Source organism: Vulpes vulpes, chromosome 2 (genome assembly GCF_048418805.1).
Source record: "Vulpes vulpes isolate BD-2025 chromosome 2, VulVul3, whole genome shotgun sequence".
Taxonomy (NCBI): Eukaryota; Metazoa; Chordata; class Mammalia; order Carnivora; family Canidae; genus Vulpes; species Vulpes vulpes.
The window spans coordinates 123230347-123241337 of NC_132781.1; the positions used below are offsets into that span (position 1 = coordinate 123230347).

Below are 10991 nucleotides of genomic sequence, written 5' to 3' on the forward strand. Positions count from 1 at the left end.
TAGGAAGACAAAGAAAAGCAGAAGAAACAAGAAATTACCTGTCAAGTTGTCATTATTGAAATTACCTTTTAAATATTTCACAACGGTAACTACTATCAGCATTGCCAACTTAGGTATCAAAGTAATCATTTATCGTTAATAAAAACCCATTGTTCAATGGGCATTGAGTATATTCTAGGCACTGTAGGCATGCTATGGACAAATAGCATTTAATTCTCACCCTCCTATCAGAAAAGTATTATTTCTAACATTTTTAGATGAGGAAACTGCAAGCCACCAGCAGAGTTGTGCTCCATTCAGGATTCTTTGATTCTAAAGCCCAAGTACTGAACCACAGGCTTTAATTATTGCCTGCCTTGTTATGGAAATTCCAAGCCTGCATCACAGCTTGTCTCTTTAAGACTCTGGGGTTAGTCGTTTACCAGTTCTGTCCTTCAGTTAGTGCTTTTGTAAAATGTGAGTAACAGTAAAGCCTACTCTACAGGGGTATTTTTAAATCTCAAATAAGATTTCCTGCAAGGAGAGTACAGAACAACACTTGGAATGTAGTAAATACTCACTTTAACTTCGATACTTATCATTACGTAGTGATTAATATAGCTTGCAGCTATGTGGGAAAATCACTGGGCAGAGCCACCATTGTCCCATTTTGAAATCCTAATGTAAATAAAGAATGACTGAACCAGTGGCCAATTAGCAGAGATAACATGTTCAGACAAAGCTGCTAAATTTTGTAAATCTTCTTATTCTGTTATCTGAGGATAGCCTGGTGAAGATGAAGTGTTGTTTTTGTTTTGTTTTGTTTTGTTTTCCATTTTATGAAAGGTGAAAAGGCAACTCCGTTTCCTTCACTTCTTTGTATTTGGCTTCTTTTGGAACTTACTGTGAATGGGAGGGTTGTTTTTGCCTCATAAGCTCCTTTCAGAAAAGCAGAGTTTACAGGAACATCACAGTATAACAGTGGAACAGGTAAGAGTCTTGGAGTCAGATGTACCAAAAATCAAATTGTAGTTTCACCTTTTACCACCATTGTGATTCATGGGTAAATTAGTCAAATTTTGTAGAATTCAGTTCCATAAATATCATAAAATAGGAATATTCTTTACCTTAGGAAAACAGTTCTCGGGGATCCCTGGGTGGCGCAGCGGTTTGGCGCCTGCCTTTGGCCCAGGGCGCGATCCTGGAGACCCGGGATCAAATCCCACATCGGGCTCCTGGTGCATGGAGCCTGCTTCTCCCTCTCCCTCTCCCTCTGCCTATGTCTCTGCCTCTCTCTCTCTCTCTGTGACTATCATAAATAAATAAAAATTTTAAAAAAAAAAGACTTCATATAAAAAAAAAAAAAGAAAAGAAAAACAGTTCTCAACTAGAGGTGATTTTGCTGCTCAGAGGACATTTGGCAATACCCAGAGATGTTTTGAATTGTCTTGACTGAAGAAGGCAGTAGAGGATAGTGAGAGAGGCCAGGGATGGCCTGCCGATAACGTCCTACAACGCACAGGACCGTCCCCACAGCAAAGAATTATTCAGCCCAAATGTCAGTAACAGGGAAACCCTGCCTTAGAATGTTGTTAGAATAAAATATTTGTAAAGCACTTAGTATTGCACATGACATGTGGTACATTCTCATCTTTCATTAATGCCATTTGTGAATTCCTAGGCTTCCTCTGTCAAGTCCAAGCATTGTGATGAACTAATTCACACTGAGGTGTCAGACTTGTTCTTACACTGTGGGTTCATACACTTTAAAATAAGGCCTGTGAGATTCTGAGTAAATCCCTCTGATAGAATGTGAGTTTTCCTGAAAGCTAGGCAAGTGTGTGCCCGTGAGCCTCATCTTCAGGAGGTGTGAATTAAGTGTTGTAATGACTTACCTCTCTTCACCGGTTGTAATGATTCAGTGAGATGGTGCAGATAAAGTGCCAGGCCCTATGTGTGGCTTAGCGTAGGTGCAAACATAGGTGAGCATCATCATCAGTTAAAGGTACCACTCATGCTCCCTCCTTCTTTGTCTCCATGTCTGTCTCTCTGTCCCTCCCCATTAGGCATGTAGTAATATGGCAGGAATCTGCTTCCTCCAGACTCTTCTGTCTTGTGTTCTCTTGACTGTACGCAACAGTGATCTCTTCCTGTAAAGCTTCCCCGCCCCAGACGAAAGACTGTCCATACATGAAACCCTCTCTAGCTGGGTGTGATATTGCCGACAGAGCTCCACACCTTCTGAGGTGTGTCTCTGGCAAGGTCCCAGACAGGTCTCCAGACTTGGAGTTCAGCTCTGATGTTATTCTTAGGCCACTTTCTTTCTCCTCATTATAAAACAAGGGTGCTCAGAGGCATCTGAGGTCCTTTCTGGGTCTCATACTCTGAAGTTCTGCACAGGCCTGCTCACAATGAGCTCTGCACCATCATCCAGGCCCTTCTCATGGTTGGCTGCTCTTATCATTGTCCAAAGTTTTCTGGTTAACCTAACTCCCTTTAAAGTAGTTTATAATTTATAAATGTTTTAAGACACTTCTTTTATGTTATCTGTGATTCTTTTAAAATTCACAGGATTCTATAACCCTTAAACAACTTCTCCGGGTTGATTTGGCTTTTTTTTTTTTTTTTTAAATTCTACCAGCAGGATCAGTAGAAGTTTGGGTTTGCATTTGCCAATAAACCATAGGTTGTTAGGTTTCGATTTTTCCCCTTTTGAGGAGGTATCACATATTGGTTGGTTGTTCAAAATTCGTTAAGCAGTATTAGTCACTATTATATCTTAATTAACTGACAAAGAGCTCTTTTTCCTGCACGAATTGAGTGCATACTTCAAATACTGCTGGGTCTTACCAGGGCCGCATTGATGGCATGGTGGAGGGAGCACTGCAACATGGTGGAGGGAGATGGCGTGCGCACACATCAGGAAGAGCACCCATGACACTTCACCCTTCATTTTATCCTTTTCACTTCTTTCCAGTTGGCTTGGCCAACAGAGCTAAGATTTCTTATATAAGTCCTATGGATTTTCAGTTAGTTGTTCAGTTAGTTGATTACTTCTAAAAGTGGCTGAAGTGCTAAAATCACCGGAGCTATCATGTCTGAAAGTCAACAGTTCAACCCTTTGGGCCTATTAGAATTTTTAATATCTCTGGTAGAAAACTCTTGCAATATTGAGTATCGTGTCCCCCCAAAAAGCAGAGGCTTTGTATTAAAAGAGATTGGGATTGGAATTCTCAATTTGTCACTTGTCCATTCTATAACTGGATCAGGTAATTAATAACCACTTTGGGCGATAATCTCTACTTCCATAAAAACAAAAGAATAACATCCACCTCATAGAATATTATGAAGATTATATGAAGTGCTGAGCACAATAATCAGCACAAAGGGGACCCTCAACATTTATATCTATATTATTATGTTAAGTTTCTGGTTTTGGAAGTACAGCTGTTATCCACTACTAGAATGACTGTGTACAACCAGTAACTCTCCTGAGAATTTTAATCACCTTTGTTGGAACTAGTCTAGAGACGATGTACCATTCCATAAAAGAAACTAGTTACCACTAAAGTAGTTTAGCCATGTAAGAGTACCTGCCCCTAAAGAGCCAACCAACTTTAGTGCCAGGGTTACACAAGTGCTCAGAGGATGATAAAGGTAAATTAGACATTAAGTGTTTATATGAATGTGATGTTGTGTTCAAGACTCTTCCATATTTAAGGCAAAACTAACTCACACTAGATTAAGCAAAGAGAATTTCTGGCTTATGAAATTATAAGCCTAGGAATGGGGCCAACTTGAGACAACACAGAGATACTGTAGGGCTCTGTCTCTTGACTGTGGTCAGCTTTGCCTGTCTAGATGGGCTTCTTTGTGCATGAATGTTCTCTTCCACCTGTAGGCAAGATGGCCAGTGAACTGATATCCCCCTGGCTTCACAACATCCCACATCATAGAACATACATTACCTATAAACTCCAGTGGGAGAATTTCAGTGAAGACTGATTCATACAACTTGGGCCCCATGCTTGGGACATGGAAAGTTCAGATACGGGTTAGATATCCTCCTCTTGTGGCCAGGCATGGCAGCATGAGTGACAGTCCCTTTGGGACCATATGGAATCAAAAAGAGGTAGTTCACAAAAGGAAGAAAAGAGATGTTTCTATTGGAAAAGGGGACGAATAGGGTCACTTGGGTGGCTCAGTGGTCAAACATCTGCCTTCAGCTTAGGTCATGATCCTGGGATTCTGGGGATTGAGTCCCACATCAAGCTTCATGCAGGGAGCCTGCTTCTCCCTCTGTCTGTTCTCCCTCTCTCTATGTCTCTGCCTCTCTCTCTCTCTGGGTCTCTCATGAATAAAAAATAAAAATAGGGGAAAACAAACCCTATAATAATTACATGTACATTTCATTCTAAGAGACAAAAGACCCTGAGATATTGATTGAGAAGAGTTTTATGGGGAGTTGTCGTTTGGACTAGTTCAAGCTTGTGAAAAATTGGTGCAGAAAATGTAAAAGGGGGTGGCTGAGCTGGAAGCCCAGATATGAAAAGAGATCAGGATGGGCCGAGGGACTTGCTTATGAAACAGGGAAACAAGGACTTTTGGGGCAGGAGTAATTAAGTAGGATCTTAACAGAAAAATGCTGAGACCAGGAGGAGGAAATACAATGGAGAGGAAGAAAGCAAGAAAAGGGCAAAAGACCTTGGAAAATGAAATTAGTGTGTCATCCAGGAACGTTGAAAGAGCAAGGCAGCAGGCCAGGAAGTCAGAATTCAGGATTTCCTGCCTTATGCAAACTATCATGTTGTTTTATTCAGAGAGAAAATCCTGAGCCAGGAGGATATGACTGAGCCTCACCAAATTGGAAAATGATATGAATAGAGAGCATGGTTGAGTGGTTAGGAAAGTTAATTTTTCCCTGAAGTTGTGTAATGTCTTTAATGATTTTTTATATCAATAAATAATTGAATGATGATCAATTAAAAATTATTTTTGTGTGTATACACACAAGCACATACATACATTTATTCAATTCTGGATATGCCAGTGGATCTTGCTGTTAACTCTTCTGGTCGGCAAATTTGTCACACGCCCAGTGGTATGCCTAAATATTTTCCAATTTGACTACCTTTGCATGTCAGATTTTTCATTCCTTTGTGTATGTATGTGTGTGTGGAAGGTTTACTGTCTCTTTCACACACCCTAAACCAAAATTTATTTTCTCTACCATCATCCATTTCCTCTCCCATTCATTTCTCATGCCAATGTTTCCTGGGCATGACATGTTTTCCTGCTATGACATGCCCTGAAACCCTGGTCTGTATGTGGCCTAGAGTGTGCCAGAAGGGAACAAACAGGGGCCTTACAGTCAAGTGTGGGAGAACAGACACTGAATAAACAAACATAGAAACACCTCCATAATCACACATAACAGTGGTGCAAAAGAGGTGGGCAGGAGGTTGGGACTGGCTTTGGCCGGGTTGGGAGATAGAGGTGAGGCCCTGAGAAAGCGATATTGCAGCCAAGCATTGGAGGACAGAAAAGAACTAAACAGGTGAACATCGGAAACAGAACTGTCTGGGCAGAGGGAGAGTAAATACAAACCCTAAGGTATAAGAAAGGGCAGCAGGGTGAGAACTGAACTCAGTGGTAGTTTTCTGTTGTTTGCATGTCCTGACTCGTGTGTTAGAGCACCTGTTCTAGCAGGTCAAGTACCACGTCTTTCTTTTCTTTCCAACCCCTGGCGGGGTCAGCGTGCTCTTATTAAGCTGTTGTCTCTCAGCCCCAAGCCCACACCTCTTGATTCTGCCTTGCGATACTGGGGCTGAAATTCAGCTGGCCACACTTGGCCTTGGCCCAGTGCACTTCCTTTGGGTTCTGTCCCGCTGTGGGGCTTGTGAGAGGGAGGCTGTAGGAATGGAGCCGACGAAGGCCCCTTGTCTGCTTGCTGCTCGTCAGCATCAACTCAACCTCATTTACCTCAGAAGCAGTTGGTCCCAGGTCCCAGTTTTGTTTTGTTCTTTATTCTGCAGAGCAAGGCCCTTCAGATGCCAGGACCGCCAGGCAGTGTGCCCTCCTCAGATGCCTGGGTCCTACCTCTGCAGTGTCTCTTGCAAGCTTCCAGGTTCTAATAACCTCATCTTCATTTGATTTGTCTCCTCAGCCCCAAATGTGGTAGCACTATCTTTGTCTCTTCAGTGCTATGTTTTTGCATCTTTTTCATCCCTCCAATACCTGTTTAACCAGTTCCTTATATTAAATTCTCCCTTGAAGATTACAGGTGCAATGCCTATTTTCTTGACTGGCACTGACTGATGCATGAATGATTTAACTGTCTGCTCTTACCCAAATTTTCCACCTCTTAATGAGGAGCCCCAGCTGGCCCCATCCAAGGCCAAATGTCCATGAGTGGAAAAGCAAGGAAAAAAGGATGATTACCAAGCTGGAAAAGGTATTTTTCTCAGAAGTTTGCACAGCCTGCCTATTCCCAATCTCTACTATGAAATATCTTTTCCAAGGTTAGCAGAATTATACAAACATCAATTTGGCCATTATTGACTTTTCAACTGGGATACCAAGAAAGTCTTTCAGCAGGCTCAATAAATTAGATCTGGCCACCTAGCTTCCAGACTGGCAGGCTCCTACATCATTGACAGAGAAGACAGGGGAAAGCAGTTTCCCAGCTGTTGCTGTAAATGATGTGCATTGTGTTCACAACCATTAGCAGGTGGAGAATTTGAAGTGTGGGTAGATTGCAGAGCTGCCTCTTTTAAAAATGCATAAGCACTTTGTGAGTTTGCTAAGTCATGTTTCACTCAGCTCGGTTTGAATTTTTCATAGAGGAGAAGTATTCTGTAGTCTTTCCTCTTTTATTCCTTCTTTATCAGTAAGGATTTGTGCAGTTAGGGCTATAGTCATAAGGGGCCACGCACAATCACGCAATTTGCCTGATTGGTCCTCAATTTTTCCAACTTGTAAAATGTTGGAAGACTTGAGCTTTAAGGGTTTGGGGTGATGGAGGGCCCTGCTCCTCCCTATTTAATCAAAAATACAGAATACTCCCAGCTCTGGGTTTAAATTTATTTTATGTGTCTTCAAGTAAAATCTTATTTCAGTGGACTCATCCATTTATAAAATTCTAAGCTCGGCACGGTGAAGGAAACTTCTTTCTAAAACTGTCCCCTGATCACATGCCATGTGCCAGACACTGTCCGGTGCTTGTGGTTCCTCTCCACTCCCACACCAAATCCAGATATTACTAAATGTCATGATGAGTCCAGTTTCAGCATCAGTGTCCTTCCTCACATGATGTTCCAGCCAGACCTAAGAGTTGGTTGTAGAGCATATTGGGAGAAACATACTTGTGCTATCTAACATGCTTCTCGTTTGTATTGTTTATGTAAGTTAGTGCCTGGCTTTCAATAAAGCAAAGAGGTACAAATGAATGGAACACTTATTAGGTGCTTCGAACCATGAAGCACCTTTACATTAATTGTCTCATTTCATTTTTTTAAAACATCTATGAGGGAAATACTATTATTAGCTTTGTTTCTTAGATGAGGAAATTAAGGCTCAGATGAAGTAACTGACCAAATTTATCCAAACTGACAAATTGTGGGACCTGATTCTGAAGCCTACAATCTGTGCTTCTATGTTATGACCTTGATACGATTCAACATATGTGTCTGACCCATTCATTCATTCATTCATTCATTCATTCATTCATCGGTTATCAAACCCTTATTATATGCCAGGCACCAAGAATGATATAATATCCGACAAATTAAGCAATGATTTATTTATTTTAAATTTTATTTATTTATTAATGAGACAGAGAGACAGACAGACAGACAGACAGACACAGGCAGAGGGAGAAGCAGGCTCCATGCAGGGAGCCCCACATGGGACTCAATCCCGGGTCACCAGGATCTCGCCCCGGCCAAATGCGGCGCTAAACCGCTGAGCCGCTGGGGCTGCCTGCAATGATTTATTTAAAAGTAAAGTAGAACTATTGTACTCTTTGACTTTTAGCAACATTAATAAACCTCTCAAAAGACAGATTTTTAAAAAGATTTTATTTATTTATTCATGAGAGACACAGAGAGAGAGAGGCAGAGACACAGGCAGAGGGAGAAGCAGGCTCCATGCAAAGAACCCGACGTGGGACTTGATCCCAGGACTCCAGGATCAGCCCCAAGCCAAAGGCAGATGCTTAACTGCTGAGCCACCCAGGCATCCCAAAAGACAGATTTTTTTTGCTTTTTTTTAATATCAATAAATCAGACTTTTCTTGAGATGAAATGGTTTTCTTCCTGGATCTAGCTAATCAGCTGTAATGTATTTTCTCTTCAAATGGAGAGAATTATTCCAGCCTGTATTGAAACCTCAGCCAATTGGGAGCAAAAGTATATTGTAATTTGAAGTACCAAGGTATTTACGAGATCATAATTTGCTATAATTGAGGGGATTCTAGAATAGCTTGAGTTACAGAATTGATCTTTCACAGATCCTTCCACATCTGCCGGGACTGGGGAGCCCACGTCAGTGGGGCTGCAAGGGCAAATGGGTTCAGTCCCCATACACAGTACTTCTCTGTTGTGGTTTAAAACCCCTGCTCTGGTTAAGTTCTTGGGAAGGGGGTAATGAGACAGACAGTGTTTCCCAAAAAGAAACAGAGTGGTTATCTTCCCACATTTGACTGCTTTTCACATTTCATGATGACTCTTCACACAGCACCTCTAGCTGGATTCATACCATCTTCTTCCTTGATTTCAACCTAATTTATAGACTTCAGAAGCCTTCTTATGAATTGTCTTGCCAAAAATGTTAAAACATTTAAATGCTCTCATAAAATATTGAAACATGTGGTAGTATAACAGGCTCCACTAAAATGAAGCTGTTCAATTTCCCTTTAATAGTGATAGCGCCTAGAATAAGTGGAAAGTAATATTTCCATTTGCCTGGAAGCTGGAGGATCCCAGCTGACATTTAAATCCATGATCATCCTAGCGGTTCAGGGAAGATAGCTGCATCCGCTCTGGGTTCTTGGCTTGGACGTGCAGTGGAGGGTTGTGTGCAGCTTTCCACATAAACACATAGACCTCCCTCCCATGATGGAGTTTGTGTTGTTAGATTACCTTTTAGAAAAGCCTCTGGTTTTCCTCCAAGTTCACTGAATGAAATGACTTTACCATGGGGAAGGTAGCTCTTGGGGAGGAAAACACAGGCTTGCATTTCTATAAATATTTTTTTTTAATTTTTATTTATTTATGATAGTCACAGAGAGAGAGAGAGAGAGAGAGGCAGATACACAGGCAGAGGGAGAAGCAGGCTCCATGCACCGGGAGCCCGATGTGGGATTCGATCCGGGGTCTCCAGGATCGCGCCCTGGGCCAAAGGCAGGCGCCAAACCGCTGCGCCACCCAGGGATCCCCAGGCTTGCATTTCTAATGGTTCAGCAGGATTTATGGCCAGAATAGTTTGTCATCTGTTTTAAGATAATGGACAGGCATATCTCAGCATGTATTTCTTCTTCTTCTCCTTTCTGTCTCCCCTTTCCTCTCCTTTTTTTTTAAAAAAAAATGTAAGGCTTAGGTTATTTTCTGAACGTTTCTCATAAAGACTCAAACTAGATCAGATCTGGGTTGATATGATTACCTTGTTTTTGACCCAATGTATTAGAGCCATTTCTCCATTGAGTCATATTAGCATAGGGATGGCTGGGTTGGAGAGGTAGAGGCAGATGCTGCCATCAGAAGGAGAAAAATGATACCCTCAGAATCTGGGCTGGCAGACAAAACATCTCCTCTTGCTGATATTTTCAGTCACCAGCTGGTACATGTTGAGCAGTTTCCCTGCTGCATGGAAGATATTTATTGGTAATAGCCTGGGATAAGTAGGACATTATTGCCGTGGTGATTCCTTTTGGCTAATTGGATTGTTGCATTTCATTTAATGGGTATATAAATACAATGATTACTCAGTCACATTTTAAAAAGTGGTTTGAAAGAGTGGGTATACTTTAGAGATAATTTTGGAGTTATGATATACAGGGACTTTTTTTTACTCCCTCTGGAAAATGTGTAAGTTTCTATAAATATTTAAATCATTTAGGTATGTAGATGACAGGCCTTTTACAAGAAGACAAGGCATAGCTTTCCTAATAGTTTCCATTCTAAATTTCCTGTACTTTGACCATATTAGAGGTGGCAATAAAGTGGGATCTTATTATAATGTGATTCATCATTTATGAAAGTAAGATATAGCACAAACCAAAACTGGGTCTCCTTTTAAACATATAAAGACACTACATTATCCTTTTCCTCAATATTAGCATCATAAAGGGGATTCATTTCCTTTATTTTCTTATGGCTTACATGCAATGAACTATATGAAATGCCTAGCATATAACATTTGATGAGTAAATGCTATCAAGCTCATGACTCTAAGAAGACTGAATGTTCAGTGGATAGAAAGCTGGGAGAAGTGACTTATGTTTAGGAATTTGCTTTGTGCCATAATTGTGGATTTTCTAGTTCAAGGAGCCATCAACTGTGTATCTGAAAAATGAGTCTGTCTCCAAATAGCTGAATGCAGTGCTGTGAATCAAGACTGAGGGAAATAGGGAGAGAGGAACTCACACTAGCTTAAAAATGATATAGTGGATCATGTAACTTAATAGTGCACTATTATTATCAGCTTCAGGTACGGCTGGATCCAGGTACTTAAAAGTTACTATTAGGATACACCCTTTTATTGAGTTTCTACACCATACTCTGAGCTAACTGCTAGAATTGCAACAATGGGCACTTCACTCTGCCCACTTCTGGGAATTCATGGTGCGTAGCTGAGATGAATAAAGTAAAAAAGAATTATAACAAAATGTGGTTTGTGCAATAATGGAGGCACTTACAAAACAAAACCATAATTCAGGGGGAGGGGATGATAAATATTTCTGAAGAGGGGTAAACAGACACTTCAGAGAGAAGTTAAACCCTGAACATTGTTTT

The 10991-nt window shown here is 41.0% G+C and overlaps 1 protein-coding gene across 3 annotated transcripts in view; it reads left to right on the forward strand.

Annotated features, from left to right (window-relative positions):
- Positions 1-10991, forward strand: part of KCTD16 (potassium channel tetramerization domain containing 16) — a 256094-nt gene that overhangs the window by 232238 nt on the left and 12865 nt on the right. The gene's annotated exons all lie outside the window — the stretch shown is intronic.